This window comes from Vipera berus (assembly GCF_964194415.1).
Source record: "Vipera berus genome assembly, chromosome: 6".
NCBI lineage: Eukaryota > Metazoa > Chordata > Lepidosauria > Squamata > Viperidae > Vipera > Vipera berus.
In genome coordinates this window covers 31,713,205-31,733,122 of record NC_138208.1, presented here as the reverse complement: position 1 = coordinate 31,733,122, position 19,918 = coordinate 31,713,205, and positions in this window count along the sequence as shown.

The window sequence follows — 19,918 nt, the reverse complement described above, 5'->3', positions numbered from 1 at the left end:
ACTATATTAGGGCTTTTCAACCTTTTCACCATTGTACCACTTTTAGGATAAGGCAATATCCGAGTACCACCAATTGCCCAGCAAGGTGTCAAAAACCTGACCCAAAAAAGGGAAAAAATGATAAAGTACAGGTAGTCCTCGACTTACAACAATTCACTTAGTGACTGTTCGAAGTTACAACACTGAAAAAGTGACTTATGACCATTTTTCACACTTATGACCCAGGGTCACGTGATTTACATTCGGATTCTTGGCAACTGATTTATACTTATGATGGTCACAGTGTCCCAGGGTCATGTGATCACCTTTTGCAACTTTTTGACAAGCAAAGTCAATGGCTGAGTGGTGGCAGCTCATCACTCAGGTTACAGGGTGCCTGTGTGAGGGGAATCCATGGGTCTCTGGTGGATGGGGGTGGGACTGGGGTGGGTGCCCTCCTTCCCTCCCTCTCTCCCATTGTCCCTTCCTTCTTTCCTTCCTTTCTTCCCTCCTTCCCTCCCTCCCTTTTCTTTCCCCTCTTTGTCCCTTCCTTCCTTCCCCCCTTCCTTCCTTCCCTCTTTGTCCCTTCCTTCCTTCCCTCCCATTGTCCCTACCTTTCTTCTTCCTTTCTTCTTTCCTTCCCTGCCTCTTTGTCCCTTCCTTTTGCAAGAAGCAAATATTGCACAGGAATTGCAGCCAGGGATTTCTCCCCACACACGCATACACACACTTTCCCTGGCTTGCCCCGCATCTGGGGTTTCCTCATTTCTTCTTTCCTTCCTTTCTTTCTTGCCTCCCTCTTTGTCCCTTCCTTCCTTCCCTCCCTCTCTCCCACTGTCCCTACCTTTCTCCTTTCCTTTCTTCCTTCCCTCCCTCTTTGTCCCTTCCTTCCTTCCTCCAACCCTTTCCTTCCTTCCCTCTCTCTTTGTCCCTTCCTTCCCTCCCATTGGCCCTACCTTTCTTTTTTCCTTCCTTCCTTCCTTCCCTCTCTTTTTGTCCCTTCCTTTTGCAAGCAACTTTGTCCCTTCCTTCTCTCCGTCCCTCTCTCCCACTGTCCCTACCTTTCTCCTTTCCTTCCTTTCTTCGTTCCTTCCCTCCTTCTTTGTCCCTTCCTTCCTCCTACCCCTTCCTTCCTTCCTTCCTTCCTTCCTTCCTTCCTTCCTTCCTTCCTTCCTTCCTTCCTTCCTTCCTTCCTCTTTGTCCCTTCTTTTTGCAAGCAAGCAGGAAATCTTGCACAAGAATTGCAGCTGGGGATTTTTCCCCCCCATACACACACTTTCCCTGGCTTGCCCCACATTGGGGTTTCCTCATTTCTTCTTTCCTCCCTCCCTTTCCTTCCTTTCCTCTTTGTCCCTTCCTTCCTCCCGCTGGGAGCTCTCTTTGGACTGGAGCCCGTCGGCAGAGGTTGGGGCCGGGCGTACGGAGTTTCCAGCTGATTGGCAGCCCCAGTTGCAGCCTCCTGGGTGCACGGCGTTGCGCCGACCCACCAGGAACTCTCTGGACTGGAGCCCATTGGCGGAGGTCAGGGCTGGCCGTACGGAGTTGCCAGCTGATCGGCGGCCCCGCATGCAGCATTCCAGGCACACGGCGTCACACCGACCCACCAGGAGCTCTCTTTGGACTGAAGCGCATCAGCGGAGGTTGGGGCCAGCCGTACAGAGTCGCCAACTGATCGGCGGCCCCGGATGCAGCCTCCCGGGTGCACGGTGTGTGCCCATGCACTGGCCTCGCTGCATTGACCTGGTGGGAGCTCTGGGACTGCAGCCCATCGGCGGAGGTCGGGGCCAGCTGTACAGAGTCGCCAACAGTGGAAGGGAGGGAGTCGGACACGTTTTTCCCTCCAAACCCACGTTCTGATGGCTTTGCCTGGCGCGAATCAGCAAAACAAACGGCCTCGATTCCCACCTGCTGTGGGATGAGTCCTCAGGGAGGGCGCACGCCATCTGGCCGCTTTGCTTTCTCCTCCGTAAAGCCGGGCACCTCGGGAAGAGGAGAGGGGGAAAAGTCTTGAGCCCCTGGAGGCAAAGTGAGGGCCGTGAAGGGTATCGCAAGCTCACGGGGGGGGGAGAGGAAAAGAAGATGGAAGAGAGTGAGGCTGCAACAAAGAGAGAGAGAGAAGGGGGAGAAGAGGGGGCAGTTTTGAGGTTGGCGCTCAGGGCCGTGATGCGAGTGGTCTCAAACACCTACCTGCCAAGGGAGTGGATGGCTCTGTCCCCTTTAGGCTCACACTTGCTTCTGAAGTAAGAAGAGTGGGGGAAGGGTGACATGGATCCCACATGAGAAGAAGTCAATCCGGTTGCTGCACAAAGAGTCCCTGGGGAGGGCAGGGCCTCACTCTGTGCCTGCGCTTTTCGTGCACCCTTGGTAGGGTGCCTGCAGGCTGCTGCCAAGCAGCATGTTTTCCAGCAGCCAGTGCGCTTGGAAGGAGCGGAGCAGGGGGAAGGTGGGGGGGAGGAAGGTGATGCTGCATACCACCAGCCAGGTGCTCGCGTACCACCAGTGGTATGCATACCACTGGTTGAAAAGCCCTAATTTAAAGGATCTAGCATTGTTTTTTGATGGGTCTATTTATGTTATGCTTTGCTTTTTATGATAATTTGGTACAATTGTCAAACTGTGTCCAGCACCAAGTTCTTATAGATATATTTTATAAGGAATAGAAATAAAATAAAAATGTATTGTAGGCAACCTTAGTTTGCTTTTGTACTTGCAATGAATTCAGTGGGAGAAGCAGCTATAGGAAATAAAAACTGGTACAGTGTTGAAAATGAAAAGTATAGAAAGTAAAAAGTATTGTGCTTTGATATTACCTGTGCTTTATACTGTATTTGTTAGGCATGTTACAGTCAAAAAGAACATATTTGAAATAATTTTAATTAGGTAAGCTACAATTGTAATATGAAACTTGTGTAACACAAATACATACTATGTAACTTATCTAGAAGTCAAAGATTTCATATTCATTTACGAGAGTATAATTGAGTTTGAAAAGATTTCAGATAAAGTAAATAATAATAGCAGCTGTCTGCAGCAATGAATTGCCAGTGAAGTCAATGTTTAATTCAGCAAGGGGCTGAATTAGAAGACCTCCAAGGTCCCTTCTTAGCTTTGAGCAGATACATAAAAAGAAAGTTTATGTGAGCACATATATATTTGTGAGAATATATGATATGTTATTTTAAGTTTCAAATTAAAACAAACATTATTAAGCCAGGCCAACACTCAGATTTGCATAAAAACAAAAAGAAATGAATGTGTGGACAGGAGGAACAACCATAGACTTTATGCTCTCTGCCAAGAATGGAATGGATAAAAATTATCCAGATTCCTTGTAAACAAGGAGGATGTGGTTCAATGATTCCATTGAATTGTTCCCACAAAGATGTACATATTAGTATAGGACAGTGTTTTCAAACTTGGCAACTTCAAGATGTATGGACTTCAACTCCCAGAATTCTCAGGCCAGCATGCCAAATTTGAAAAACACTGTTGCAGGGAGTATTTTTGTGTAAGGTCACTGGCCTTTGATCAAACCTGAAACACCAGAGGCTGCTTAAAGCAACAGTACTTTATTTGATCGAGTGAAGTAGCTGGTGGAACACAATCTGAAACGCTGGCAGTAATTGCGTTCAAAATGCCACACCTTAGAAAGTTAATGGCATCGCTTTATAAACTTTGTTAGCCAATCAACATTTGACAATAGAGTTATTACCACGTAAGGAAGACAATAATAGACCATTCCTGTACAGTCCCTTGTTCCCGCTTTAAGTACATCCATGTACGTATTTCCATCGCTTACAACAAATTTGTCCCTGACTCAAGTGCTGATTACAGAAGCAAGATAGCAGTAGTTAGGCTAAACAGTTTTTTTTTCTTTTTCTAGTTCCAGTTACAAAACCGTATATTTGTAATGCTCAGTGAAATGACAGAAAGCCGTACATACAGCCAGGCTAAAGTGGAGACCTGGCAAAATTTCAGAACCATGCCAGCTTAGAAGAATGGTACCAGATTGAAAAAAAAATGATTAAAGACAAGGAATCAGGCTTGGCTTGATTTGAACATCAACATTCCAGATACTGTTAAGAATATTAATTTGTGATCTTTTCCTAGTTTAATAAGCAAGAGGCTTTCTAGTGAGATTCCTAGGACAGAAAGCCTGCCAATAACTTTTTTAAAATCAAGTTAACAAAGTGATTTCTAAGAATCATTGGGGCCAGACCCACTGGAAAGGAAATTAAGCTTAGCCAAAGGTTAAACTACTGAACTACAAATAACATGCAAGCTGCGTGGATAAAATAAGTTTCTTTCTAATGAATAGTCTCAGGTTAGCTGAGTAACCTATATTAGAAAGCACAGTATCAACAGCAGAGTCCTTCAAAATTTTGGGTTCTATAGTCTCTCCCAGGACTTGAAATGGGCCCCTAACATTAGAACCATCATTAAAATAGCACAACAAAGAATGTTCTTCCTGCGTCAACTTAAAAAGCTCAGACTGCCCCAGGAGCTGTTGATACAGTTCTACAAAGGAATTATTGAGTCTTCTACTTCTGTAATTGTCTGGTTTGGTGCAGCATCCAAAAAGGACATGTACAGACCGCAACTGATAGTTAGGACTGCAGAAAAAACAACAATTGTAATCAGCCTGCCTTCCATCAAGGACACGTATTTTGCATGGATCAGAAGGAGGGCTGAGAAAATACAGATCCCTCATATCCTGAACATAAACTGTTTCAACTCCTCCCCTTGGGATGCCGCATGCCAAAACAACTAGACACAGAGGCAATTTTTTCCTTCATGCCACCACACTACTGAACACCTAATTCCCACAGTACTGTCTTATGTCTATTTACCCATGTCTGTATTATTATTATTCTCATCTTTTCAACTACTTTCTCTTATTGGTATCATTATTATGATTGTTATTACTCTATCATTTTGTATGAGAGCTTTTGCACCGGAGACAAATTCCTTGTGTTTCTAATTACACTTGGCCAAATAAAGCTACCCTATTTCATTCCATTCCTTTCTTAAAAATAAAAATCACAATCAAGATAAAATTATAGCTAAAATATAGGGAGGGAGTGAATAGGATCTGAATAGGGGGGAAGTGTCATTGCCTATTAATTCAACAACCACCTCCAGTTAGGCCCTCAAGTTTTTAAGTATTTTGCATATAGACCTTGCAATCTATTTGACCAGATAGCTACCAGGAGTCAACAAGGACTCAAACTCACATCCCACAAATATTAGCATCTAACTTTCTGATAGTATTACATAAGCTAATGCAGTTGGCAAAGTCTAATTAATTTTGCAAAATAGTAGAACAATTGTGTACCTCCATTCAGTAGAAAAATATGCTGGATTGTTAATCTGGAGTCCACCATCAGTATTTGTTCTCCGATAATAATGCTGGGACAGGGAGATAAAATCGCTAGGGACTTTTCCAGGTTTTAGTTGTGAGGTAAGAACATTGACCTCAGTTATGGACACAGGAGGCCAGTAAGAAAGACTATTTCAGCAGTAACTTGTAGTTGGATATCTAATGAATTCAGCATGAATCTGTGAAATGTCAGCCTCAGAAGACTCAAAGCCAAGAAACAAACTTCTTTCAGAGATTGTGTTTTAGTTTAAATTCCATGTCTGCTGTTGTCTCTTGACCTTGAGTAAACTGCTAATATCCATAGCAATTATGTGTGGAACTGTATAATTGAAACCCAAAGCAAAATAACATTTTTGCTTTAATACAATCAGTGTCAGATCAGGATTTGGATCTAATATGGAAGAGCTAGGGACTAGTCTGAGGTACAGGAACCTGCCATCCAGACCAGAGGCATACATGCTGTTCCTTGGGGTGGCTGGGAGAGACAGATTGGCACCTGGCATCAGTGGGCATTGAACTATTAGAAAAAGCAACCTCCAACTGTTTCTTTATTGAAAAACAAGGCTCCTTTGCAATTTATTCCAGGGAAATCCTGTTGTTATAAAGCAGTTGTGCACATGGAGGTTTAGCATGCCTGCAATTTGGCTGGATTTTCAGTGACTCAGTAGAGAGACAGTGATAAGGTAAGGAGCACAGGGTGCCTCAGGGCCCTGGGAGGACTGGTGCAGGCTGCACTAGAATGTCTCATCATTCTGGTGCTGAAAATCCTCTGTACCAAAATTATTTGCCAGCCTACATTGAAAATAATACAATATTAAAATCCATCAAACAATTGTGAAAAGTGGTAGCAGCAGCAAATGTATCAATTTTAATTTTTAACATGGTAAATGTTCACAAATATAACCAATATAAATGAGCAAAAGCTCCTAAAAGTAGGAAGGAGTCTTGAGGGGGGAAAAGTTTAAGAAACAATGTTTTAGACTGAGTTCAACTCTAGTTTGTGCAATAATTCAAAATTTAAAAAAACCTAAAATGCCTGGTGTCAGAACCCATTCCTATTTCACTTCTATCTATCCCCTCTGACCCAAAATCAAATCTCACCTTTCCCTGGGTTCTGCCATACTACCAAGGGGGAGGGGGGATGTGCCTGTGGGGTTATTGCCTTTGCTTCCTCTCTCTGCTACCCTGTAACCTTTTGCTTCGTTTATTGCCTCTGTGTTCTCTACCTGCCCACTGCAATGTAACAATTTGCTTCCTGCGTTATCACACTCTGATCTCCCTAAACTGTCAGCTAGAACAAGCAAGGAAATAAGAAATGTAACCTCAGTGCATGGTTTATGTCTACGCTCTCAGAGGAAGGTGTGAAGAAACCGCCAACCATCGCTGCGTGAGCTGGAGATGGGCCTATGTTATCTCCCCTTTTCCCACGATGGACTTAACACCTGGGGATTGGCCATCCCATACCGGGTGGTGGACTATTGGGTGGGTCTTGTACTGATGGGTTGAGGTTGGGTTTTATAATCGGTTTTAACTTTAATATGTATTAATTTATTAATTTATTACGGGCATTGTTGTTTAATTACTTTTTAATTTTTGTATCCGGTTTTGTATTATGTATTGCCCTGTTCACCGCCCTGAGTCCTTCGGGAGAAGGGCGGTATACAAATTAAATTATTAAATTAAATTAAATTTAATTTAATCTATCGCTCTGCGCAGAAAATCTCAGATCCTGTCTATTATGCCTGCTATAAACTACTATTAATAAAAGTTCCTGTTGGAAGAAATTGTTTCCAAGAGTTCTGCTTTCTTAAGATGTGGGATTGAAGTGGGTCCTGACATTAGTATCTGCAGAAATAATCAATCTGGAAGGAAGACACTTACCAGGGGACTTTGCAAAATCTACAATGTTGGACGATGGGGCAAGGAAGGAAGAACCCACCACGAAGGGGGAGTCCTCCCTCCAGGCGGGATCCAAGACATACTACTCCTCAGAAGAAGAAGGGGTGGAGACGTGCAGCCACAAAACTCAGTGGTCAATCGGCATTGGGAAGAAAGACGAGTGAAAAGAGATCGAGAAAGGTGACTCTGAGATGCAGCCACCAATCCAGATGGAAGCAAGAAATGGAGAAATCCCTTCACCTTAGAGAAGAGGAAGAAGATCGCATGCAGCACTCAAAATGGATCATAGAGAAAGCTATTGACCTGATGAAACAAACCCTCAGCTCTCTCGGGAATGAGAAACCTGAACCCCATTGCCACACAAATACGTTGGGCTGCAGCCAGAAAGACACTAGGGGGAATTGGAAGCTGAAGTCCCAGGGATGTCCTCTGAGACCACTGAAACAGCAGCTACTGCTTTAGCAGCCCTCACTCCCTGCCAACCCACAGCTGCTGATCAGGATGGGAGACACACCATCGGTGGCGAAGGTACTGATCCATCCAAAGATTCCCACCGCTGGATGTGAAATTCAGGGGAGAGTCACAACGCTTGGGATTCTTCCTAACCCAAGTCCTTAGCTACATGGAAGAATATGGACGAGACATCCCCAGGGACGAAGCCCATATCCACATTGTGCAGTTCACTCTGGACGGGGCAGCCGCGGACTAGATGGTGAACCTGCATAATTCCAATGCCCCAGAGCTCCACAATTTCAACCACTTCATTTTGTCTCAAAAGGTGATTTGAGAATCCCCTGGCTGACCAAAAGCCTGTGAAAAGATCAAAACAGTGAGGCAAGGCAGACACCCTGTAGCCAAATATACAGAAGAATTCTGGGCCATCACCAACAAGCTGAACTGGCCAGAAGACATCCTCTTAGCCACGTCAAAGATGGCCTAAACCAATGCTTTTCAACCTTTTCACGCATTGTACCATTTTTAGGATATGGCAACATCCGAGTACCACCAGTTGCCTAGCAAGGTTTCAAAAACGTGATGACCCCAAAAAAAAAGAAAGAAAAAAGGTGATGAAGTACAGGTAGTCCTCAACTTACAACAGTTTGCTTAGTGACTGTTCGAAATTACAATGGCACTGGAAAAAGTGCCTGCCAAGCCACAGCCGAGCAAGACACCAGCCTGCCCGCCAGGCAGTGCTCTTCTTCCTGTCTGAGGTTTTCATTGTTGTGAGCATTTCTGTTGAGGATTGGCAGAGGGGGTGGGGTGGTGTTTGGTTTTTATTCCCCCCATCTGCTGGGTGGTTGCAGCAGGTTTTGGTCACTTCACATGACCCTGGGACACTGACCATCATAAATATGAATCAGTTGCCAAGCATCTGAATATAAATCACAAGACCCTGGAGATGCTGCACATTCCAGCTGATCGGCGCTTCTTCTGGGCTCAGCAGATGTGCCGGGATCAGCACCAAGCTCCAGCTGGAGCCTAGCGCTGATCCTGGCACTTCCGCTGGGCCCTGACAGCCCTGCAGCTCTAGCCATCTGCCACTGGTTCAGCTCATTCCCCTCCCCCACTACCACTTTTCTAGGATGGTCGTGTACCAGGTGCCAATGTACCACAGGTGGTACCCGTACCACTGGTTGAAAAGCCCTGGCCTAAACTACAACCTGTATGATGTTTGCCTGCCTTGAGGGGACCCACAGCGACTTGACGAATGGTATGTCCTGGAGGAGGAAGCAGAGATCAACCTACTGAAGTGGTACCACCAAGAAAAACTGTGGGGCCACTCACCTCCTGAGCCATCGCATGAACTAGCAAAACCACCGGCCACGGCCAAGAAGTCAACAGGCATTTTCAAATGCGGGAGAGAGGGGCATTGTACTGTAGAGTGCCACTCGAAAGTCCCTCCATGCAACCCAGATCGATCACCGGCCAGAAAGTCAGGGAAGTCCCCAGCCAAGCCACGAGAACTCACCATGAGGGCAACAGAGGCTGTAGAGTCCCCACCCTCTGCCAAGTGTGAGCAGGGAACTCCAGCCTATACCACAAAGGTGGCGGATACCTCAGATGAAAACTTGGAGGGCGAACCCTTGGTAAGTGGACCCATTGCGCCCATCCTCAAAACAGTGACTATATTAGCCCCCTCCATGCATGAAGCTGTCAAAGTGAAAGCTTTAATAAAATCTGGCTGCACCCGCTGCCTCATTAGCCTGACGCTAGTGGGGAATTTGGGCATCTCGGTGAGGAGGCTGAAACAGCCGATCTCGTTCAGCCAGTTAGATGGGTCCGTAGCAGGGGGGGGGGAATGTCAGCTACCCTAGCCACTTACCAATCCATTTATCCCTGGGGGACGATGAGGAAGACATAACGTTTGTTATGAAGTCAGGCATGGAATGTCCAGTGATCCTAGGGCTGGTGTGGCTAAAGAAATGGAACCCCTGGGTAAATTGGAGGATGGCAGAGCTCAATTTCCCAAATGTGGATCATGCGAACTTAATACCTGAAAGAGCCCTACCAAGCCCAGGAGTGGAGAAAGTTTGGTGGGAGAGGAAAAGGGGTTACCTGAAATACCGGAGCAATATCGAGACCTTGCTGAAGGTTTCAGTTTCCCTTCTCACCGACCCACAGACTGTGCCATAGAAATCAAAGCTGGGGCAAAACTCCTGAAGCCTAGGCTGTACTCTATGAGCCCTGAAGAGAAGGAAGAGATGAAAAGATTCATAAATAAAAACCTAGAAAGAGGATTCATCGAACCTGCTAAGCCCAAAGTAGCCGCCCCGGTCCTCTTTAGAGAGAAGAAAGATGGCACTTTGCGTTTCTGAATGAATTACTGCACCCTGAATGCAATCAGTGAAAGTAACCTATACCCCGTACCCAGTGCTTTTTTCCTAAAAAAAAGGTGCTGGAACTCAGAGGTCCTGTCACTGGGAGCGATGCTGGTGTTTTGCTGCAGCGTCGCCAGCTGTCCTTTGCACCCCCACCCCTGCGACTTGGAGCCACATGCTGTGAGGATTCCCCTCCCCGCATTTGCCACGCCCCATGCTGAGCCCCCACCCAGAGCTGCTCCAAACCCCGACCCAGAGCTGTGTTCCTTGTGGCAGTGGTCTCCAGCGCCAAACAGCCTCTTTCCAACCACATCCAGAAAATTTTGTAATAAACATTGGAATTCTCAAGGCCATGTTTGGTATTTCCCAGTAATCTGTTACTGGAAGGAAAAAGCAATCCCTGCTGCATTACTGATTCCAGAGAAGCATTTGCATGTATGCAGGTATCCTTAGGGTGCCATAGTTATGGATGAGAAATATTGGTTGCAAAGTTGGCATTTCTGGATGTAATACAGATATTTTGGACTTCTTTTTGTTTCTTTGCATGTTTGATATTTTTAAAAAGGCATATGCTACTGACTACACTTATGCACATATGTAACATCTTTTGAAAGATTGTGACTAAACACAATTTTAATGTACAGATAATACCACCAGAAATTATTTTAGCCTTTTTGATAAATGTTCTTATTGATGTTAAGCTTACCATGGAAAACATCATATATTGTTTTGTATATACTAGGTTAATTATTTAAAGACTGAAGTGCAACATAACTAGATTCTAAATAATCTATTTTTCAAAACACACAACAGTAAAAGTAAAGTCCAAATTAAGAATATTTCATTCTTAAGAATTGTTTAATTTAAAGTGGTTTAGTTGTAATAGATGGTTATAGATTCAAAATAGTTTTCAAGAGTATGTACAGAAGATACTATTTTTTTCTAGCATCAGCTAAATTAGACATATATTAAGAAAAATGTTTCTCATTTCTTTCCTGTTACCTTTATTGATTTCATTGCAGAGATGTTAACATAGGAAATAGATTATTTCATTATCTAATTTTACCTTCCAAAACACAGAAGCAGATGAAAAATGTGAGGTTCTTTCCTGTTGACTTTTTTGAATTAGCTGTTTTAAATTCTAAAAGTTTAATTCCTAAAGAAGTAACCTTGTAAATAATTTTAATGTCCTCCTCTAGTGCAGGGTAGGCAACCTTTGCTCTTTTATGACTCAAGGACTTCAACTCCCAGAATTCCTGAGCCAGCATGGCTCAGCTTGGAAACCTCTCTCTTTCTCCTCAGCATGGCTGGCTCAGGATTTCTGGGAGTTGAAGTCCACGACTCATAAAATAGAGCCAAGATTGCCTACTCCTAAAGCCAATAGAGGGAGCTTTTTTTTTTGCAAAAAAAGGTGCCAGAATGCCATTCTGAGCGTTCTATGAGAAAAAAAAGCCCTGCCCGTACCCATCATGAAGGACATGCTTTCCCACCTATAGAAGAATTTTTACCAAACTAGGCCTAAGAGAAGCATACTACCACAATAGGAATAAGGAAGGCGATGAATGGAAAACAGCATTTAATTGCCCAATGGGATGCTACCAACTCAAAGTTTTGCTGTTTGGACTAAAAGGGCCCACCACAGTATTTATGCAATTAATCAACAAAGTGCTAAGGGAGCACCTATTCAAGGGGGTCCTGGTTTATTTAGATTTATTTATTTATTTATTTATTTATTTATTTGGTTTATATACCACCCTACTCCCAAAGGACTCAGTGCAGTTTACAAGGCAAAATTTAAAAAACAATACAATATAAAATTAAAATTAAATTAAATTAAGTCTAGCCGCAAAAATTAAAATCACAATTTAAAAACATTAAACCCCTCAGTCCAGACCAGATAGCTCAAAGAGCCAGGTTTTTAGGTCCCGGCGAAATGAACGAAGGTCGGGGGCAGTCTGGAGTTCCATTGGCAGTTGATTCCATAGGGTAGGCGCACCCACAGAGAACACCCTCCCCCTGGGGATCGCCCGTCGGCGATCCTTTTTTTTTTAATTGAAAAGTTTTACAATACATTTTATCTTTAACAATCCCTCCCCCCTCCCTCCGCCCAACCCTTCCTAACCCTTCCTAACCCTCCCCCCTCCCCGACTTCCCAGAGCTAAATACAAGGTATAAAAGCAAAAAACAATCATAAACAACCATATGTTAACAACAATAAACTATTAAGTCTATCGCACTCTAGCTCATATGAAATGACTACAAGCAATACTAATATCACATAAAAAAAGAAAAAAACTTATTCAAATGCTAAGTGAAACTTTTTAGTCCCATATTTGTTCTGGATATAATCAATCCACTTTTTCCACTCCATAATATAACGTTGTTGCGAATGATCTTTCAAATAAGCCGAAATCTTTGCCATTTCCGCCAGGTCAGAAATTTTTAGAGTCCATTCTTCTATAGTCGGCAGTTCCTCCTTCTTCCAATATTGACCTACTAAAAGTCTTGCTGCTGTAATTAAGTTCAACATCAACTTGGTGTCCACAACAGTAGTATCTGTAATTATGCCCAATAAGAACAATTGCGGACAAAACTTTATCCTTTGCTTAAATATCTTCTGCATATTCCACCAGATTTTAATCCAAAAAGCTTTAACCTTTTTACAGGTCCACCATATATGAAAATACGTTGCATCTTCGCCACCACATCTCCAACATTTAGGTTGGTAGTTCGGATACATACTTGCAAGCTTTTTAGGATCTAAATGCCACCTATAAAACATTTTGTAAAAGTTCTCTCTTAAGTTTTGAGCGTGTGTAAATTTTATGTTCCTCACCCAGATCTTTTCCCAAGTGTCCATTGTGATAACTTCTTGAATATTCTGAGCCCACTTTATCATACAATCTTTAACAAGTTCTGTTTCTGAGTCAATTTCTATCAATGCAAGATATATCCGTTTGATATGTGCTGGACCCTGATTTCTAATTTGCTTTACCAAATTTTCATCAGTCATTAAGAAACCAATTTTCTGGTCTTCTTTCCACCTGGCCCGTAATTGACCATATTGAAACCAAGTTTGAACAATCTTCTCATCTCGTAAAAGATTATACGGCTTCAAACACCATACGTTCCTCTCCAAACTTAAGATCTCCTTGTAAGTAGTCACATCATGTTTGAAGCCAACATTTATGTTTTCTATTGCATGTTTCGGAATTGCCCATAAAGGTATCTTGTAGTTTAGCTTATGTCTATACTTTTTCCAAACTCTCAGCAATGCCTGTCTTAAAATATGCACTTTAAACACATTATCTACCTTCTTATCATACAATAAATATGCATGCCAACCAAATAACAAGTCGTGGCCCTCAAGATTTAATAATCTCCCTTGTGTCAGATTAATCCAATCACTTATCGCTGACAACGCCGCAGCTTCATAATATAATTTAAAGTTGGGCATTTTAAGACCACCTCTTTCACGCGTATCCTGCATAATCTTAAGTTTAACTCGTGGCCTTTTCCCTGCCCATACAAATTTATTGATACCCCGTTGCCATTCCTCCAAATTTGAATCTTTTTTAAGAATAGGTATCATTTGAAATAAAAATAGAAATTTAGGCAAGACATTCATTTTCACAGCCCGTCGGCAATCCTTGACCGGTGGTACCCTGAGGAGGCCCTCCCTGTGGGAGCGCACAGGATGATGGGAAATTGACCCTGGCAGCAGGTGCTCCGTTAGATAATCCGGGCCCATGCCATTTAGGGCTTTATAGGTCATCACCAGCACCTTGAATGTCACCCGGAGGGCACCTGGAAGCCAATGCAGCTCGTGGAGAAGAGGTGTTACATGGGAGTATCGGGAGACTCCCATCACAACTCGCGCGGCTGCATTCTGCACCAGCTGAAGCCTCCGAGAGGTCCTCAGGGGCAGCCCCATGTAGAGAGCATTGCAGTAGTCTAGTCGGGAGGTCACGAGTGCATGGGTGACTGTGCGTAGGGCATCTCAGTCCAGATAGGGCCGTAACTGGCGCACCAGGCGAACCTGGGCAAAAGCCCCCCCTGGCCACGGCTCCTATATGATCTTCCAAACTGAGCCATTAATCCAGGAGGACACCCAAGTTGCAGGCCCTATCAACGGGGGGGTGTAACACCTCACCCCCCATAGTTAACGATGGAAAAGATTGGTTAGTCTGAGATGCCGGTATGCACAGCCACTCAGTCTTGGCAGGATTGAGACGAAGCCTGTTTCTCCCCATCCAAACCTGGACCGCCTCCAGGCAATGGGGCATCATGTCAGAGCGGTTTTAAAGAAATTGTGAGGTGCCCACTTACATGCCAAATTATCAAAATGCGAATTCCATCAGGAAAAAATAACTACCTGGGTTATTGCATATCCCCACAGGGCATCGAAATGGACCCTGAGAAGGTAAGGGCAGTGCTAGAATGTTAAAAACTAAAGGGGAAACCTCAGTGAAACCCAGCCGGCTACTGAAATGGACAATGGAATGCCAAGTGGCGTTCGAGAGGTTAAAAGAGAGTCTTTTCCGCCGAATCTGTACTGAGGCACCCAGAACCGTATAAACCCTTTGTAATACAGGTGGATGCAAGCGATGTGGCGGTGGGGGCTGTACTCTTACAAGAAAACAAAGGGGTACTGCAACCGTGCATGTACACATCCAGGAAACTCACTGAGACAGAACAGTGCTGGGCTTTGTGGGAAAAGGAAGTGTACGCTGTGAGATGGTCGTTACTTATGTGGCGCCATAAAATCCCTTTTGAGGTCTGGACGGACCACAAAAACTTGGAAGCACTAAAAACACCCAGAAAGCTCTCCCCTAAGCAAGCCTGCTGGTCCCAGCACTTTCACCAATTCCGTTTTACACTCAAAACACTTGTCGGGGGGAAAGAACTTCCTGGCAGCTGCTCTGTCTTGCATGCCCCAATATAACAGCACATAAGCCATCGGTTCTAAACCACTCATGCCAGAGCCACAAATGGCAGTGCCAGTAACCACCAGGGCCCAAGCTAAAATAAAGCTGCAGCTGGGTAGCCAAACTGGAATCAAATTCCGGAAAACTTTAGAAACAGATGAATGGTTCCAGAAAAATAGACACGTGTGCACAATCAAAAGATGGACTGCCATGGGTGGGGCAGAAGTTATATATACCAACCACACAGAGGGTCACTTTCATGCAGCTGTGTCATTATACAAAATCAGCAGGGCATTTTGGATTTGTAAAAACATTACATTTAATTAAAAGGCAATTTTGATGGCCCTCCATGAAAAAGGACATAGAAAGCTATGTGGCCAGCTGCCCAACTTGCACAGCTGCTAAGAGGTTGCAAGGGAAATCGCCCGGATTGCTACAACCAGTGGCGAATCCCTCAGCCCCCTGGAAAGAAATATCCATGGATTTTTATAGTGAAATTACCAGAAAGCAATGGAAACACTGTCATCTGGGTGGTTACAGATCTGTTTTCAAAACAAGTGTGCTTTGTTCCTTGTCAAAAGATTCCCACTGTAAAGACCTTAGTGAAACTCTTTGTGCAGCACATCTACAGACTGCATGGGGCACCCCAACACATCATATCTGATAGGGGAGTGCAATTTACATCAGAATTTTGGAAAGAATTTTTATCCCTCTTAGGAACCACTTAGGGACTGTCATCTACTCATCATCCTCAATGCAATGGTTTGACAGAATGTTCGAACTCAGTACTTGAGCAATACTTATGGTGCTTTATTAATTTCCAGCAACCGAATTGGACAGACCTACTTCCTTTTGCAGAAGTTGCTTACAATAATGCAGCCAACTCCAGCACAGGCTACACTCCCTTTCAAGTAGCCACCGGCCAAAGTTTTAACCCTATGCCAGAACTATCCCCAAATGAACCAGCAATCCCATCGCTGAAAGAATAGATATCCCAATTCCGTGGTCAGTGCTTAGGAAAGCCTTAGACGAAGCTAGACAAGCACACAAAGCATAAGCAGATAAAAAAGAGTCGAACCTAAACCATTCACTGTAGGAGAAATGGTATATTTGTCTACAAAATCCCTAAAATCCCTACAGCCTGTTAAAAAACTTGGTCCAAAATATGTAGGACCTTTTCCAATTAAAAGAATCATCAACTCAGTAACAGTAGAATTAGAACTACCCAAGAACCTCATGCAAATACTCCCAGTTTTTCACTGCAGCTTACAGAAACAAAAACAACAGTCGCCCTTATGGCCAAAAATCCCTACCACCAACTCCAGTCATGGCTGAAGGAGAACAACACTTTGAGATAAAAGAAATGCTAGATTCTAGGAAATATCATGGGGCAACCCAATACTTAGTAGCATGGAAACACCTTCCCTCTTCACAGAATGAGTGGGTCCACAAACATCACGTCAGAGCACCCAAAATGCTAAAGAGGTTTCATATAGAGTATCCCAACAAACCAATCTAAACTGTATACCTGTTTTGTTTTCTCTACAGGTGGATCTCTCCTATTTTTAAGGGGGGCAAGATGTCAGAACCCATTCCTATTTCACTTCTATCTATCCCCTCTGACCCAAAATCAAACCTCACCTTTCTCTGGGTTCTGCCATGCTCCCAAGGGGGACAGGGGATGTGCCTGTGGGGTTATTGCCTTTGCTTCCTCTTTCCACTACAATGTAACCTTTTCCTTTGTTTATTGCCTCTGTGTCCTCTACCCACCCACTGAAATGTAATAAATTGCTTCCTGCAATTTATCTCTCTCTCTCTGAACTCTATCTGTCTAAGCTGTGAGCTACAACAAGGTAGGAAATAAGGAACGTAACCTCAGTGCCTGGTGTATGTCTACACTCTCAGAGGAAGGTGTGAAGAAGCTGCCGACCATTGCTGTGTGAGCTGGAGACTGGCCGATGTTATCTCCCCTTTTCCCTTGATGGACTTAACACCTGGTGATTGGCCATCCCGTACCAGGCGGGAGGACTATGGGGTGGGGTCTTGTTTGGGGATACTTTATCTATCACTCTGTGCAGGAAATCTCAGATTCTGTCTATTATGCCTGCTATCAATTACTCTTAATTAAGGTTCCTGTTGGAAAAAATTGTTTCCAAGAGTTCTGCTTTCTTAAGATGTGGGATTAAAGTGGGTCCTGTTGCCTGGTCTTCATTTGCACATATCCAATAAAGGGGAGGTTACTGTCTTTCTCATTAATCAATTCAATTTTGATACTGTTCTTAGTACAAATGAATGTTATCAAAGTTGTTTACCTCTGTTAACATTTGAAACTTGCTTAAATCATTAAATACTATCATGACTAGTAAATAGGTTTGGTTTTGTTGCTGCTGATATGAATACACCGGTTGGAAACAAGTATATTGCTAACAAAATAGAATATTTTTTAAATAATAAAAATCATGTGCTTTCATATTTAGCTCTTCCCTGAATAAAATGTTCTAAAAGTAATAATTATGTTACAATGGTAAACTTTCACATGTGTTGGGGTGTGGGAGACTGAGCTTGAAATCATTTGTTAATGATTAATGAAGAAAAAAGTATAGAAACCTCTTAAAATATGATTGCAGTGGTGACAATTACCTATGACTATCTGTGTCAGAATCCATTTATATTTCATATCTAACTATCTCTTCTGTGCTAAAACCAAATCTCTCCTTCCCCTGGATTCTGCCATATTCCCAAGGGGGAGAGGGAATAGGCAAGCAGGCTTTATGGCTTTCACTTCCTCCACTAATGTAATCTTTTGTTTATTCACCTTGTCTGCTATCCATTACGATGCAACAAATTGCTTTCTATACTAGGCATCTCTGAAATTTTTCTCCCTTACTGGGCAACTAAAAAAGGGGGTGGGAAAGAGACACAAACCTCTGGGATCTGGTTTCTTTCTCCAAAGGAGGTTTGAAGAGCTGTGGAATGATCGTGCTGCAAACGAAACCGGATTGATGTTATTTTTCCTTTCCCATGATGGACTTACCACCTGGAAATTGGCTGGTCTGGAACTGCCTGGATGAACTGTGGGGTGGGGTTTGTTTGGGAACACTTTAAAAATATCGATCTGTGAGGCAATCCCTCAGATCCTGTCTATTTTGCCTGCTGTCTCCTATTTCTTAGTAAAAGTTCCTACTTGGAAAATACTGTTTCCAGGGGTCCTGCTTTCTTAAGAAGTGGGAAGAGGTGGCTTCTGACATTAGACAAGATCTGCATTAATAGTCAACCTGGAAGGAAGAACCTTAGTGGGGGACTTTGCAAAAAATATAATGTCAAATGATGAGGTAGGGAAGGACGAAAGCTCTATGGAAAGGGAGCCTTCCCCCCAACCAAGATCCCACTGGTTATCAGGATCTGAAGCGTCATACTCCTCAGGGGAAGAGGTGGTGGAGGTGCGCGACCACAAACCTCGCTGGTCGATGGGTGTTGGAAGAAAAAGCGAGTAGGAAAAGGTATTGAGAAAAGTGACCCTGAGATGGGGCAGCCAAATGGAAGCAAGAGATGGAGTAATCCCTGCACTTTAGCGAAGAGGAAGGGAGTTATGCACCATACTCAGAGTGCATCCTAGAGAAAGCTATTGACCTGATTAAAAAAGCCCTCGGCTCTCTAAGGGAGGAGAAACCTGAGCCCTGCAGCCACACCAGCACCTGTAGCTGTAGCTGGAGAGACACTGGGGAGATTCGGAACCTGTAGTCCTGGGGACGTCTGCTGAACCTGTAGCTACCACCTCAGCAACCCTCACTCCCCGCCGATGGCAATCAGGATGGGAGCCAATAACATCAGCAGCGAAGGCACCGATCCATTAAAAGACTCTCACCTCTGAAAGCGAAATTCAGGGGGGAGCCGCCACACTTTGGGTTTTTCCTAACTCAAGTCCTCAGTTATATGGAAGAATACAGATGGGACATTTCCCCAGCGGCAAAACTCACAACCGTATCATGCAATCCGCCCTGGAGAGACAGGGCGCAGACTGGGTGGTGAACCTGCATGATTCCAATGCCCCAGAGCTCAACGATTTCAACTGTTTCATGTCCTCTTTGAGAAGGTGATTCGAGGACCCCCTGGCTGATTGCAAGGCCCGTGAGAAAATCAGAACGGTGAGGCAAGGCAGATGCCCTGTGGCTGTATATACATGAGAATTCTGGGCCACTGCCAACTAGCTGAACTGGCTGGAAGACATCCTCCTTAGCCATTTCAAAGACAGTCTAAACTATGACCTGTATTATGCTTGCCTGCCTTCGAGGGGACCAACACCACCTTGATGACTGGTATGTCCTGGCAGAGGAGGCAGAGATAGGCCTACTGAAGAGGCACTGCTGAGGAAAAACATGGGCCCACCTGCCTCCTGAGCAGACGTGTGAGCCAGCGAAACCTCCGGCTACGGCTAAGAAGTCAATGGGCCATTTTAAATGCAGGAGAGAGAGCCACTGCACCGTAGAATGCCGCAGAAAAGCCCCTCATTGCAAATCAGACTAATCACCGGCCAGGAGAACAGGGAAGTCCCCAGCCAAACCAAAAGAACTTGCCATGAGGGCGATAGAGGCTGTAGAGTCCCCAATCCCTGCCAAGGAAAAGGAGGGAACTCTGGCCTACACTGTAGGGGTGGTGGACAACTCCAAGGACAGCTAGGAGGGCAAACATCTGGTAAATTTTTCCCCATCCTCAAGACAGTGACTATATTTGCTCCCTCCATGCCTGAAGCTGTCAAAGTGAAAGCCTTACTAGACTCTGGCTGCACCTGCTGCCTCATTAGCCCGACACTAGTGGGGAACGTGGGCATTCTGGTGAAGAGACTAAAGCAACCAGTCTCATCTGGCCAGTTGGATGGGTCCATAGCGGGGGGGGGGGGGCAGCTGCCCTAGCCA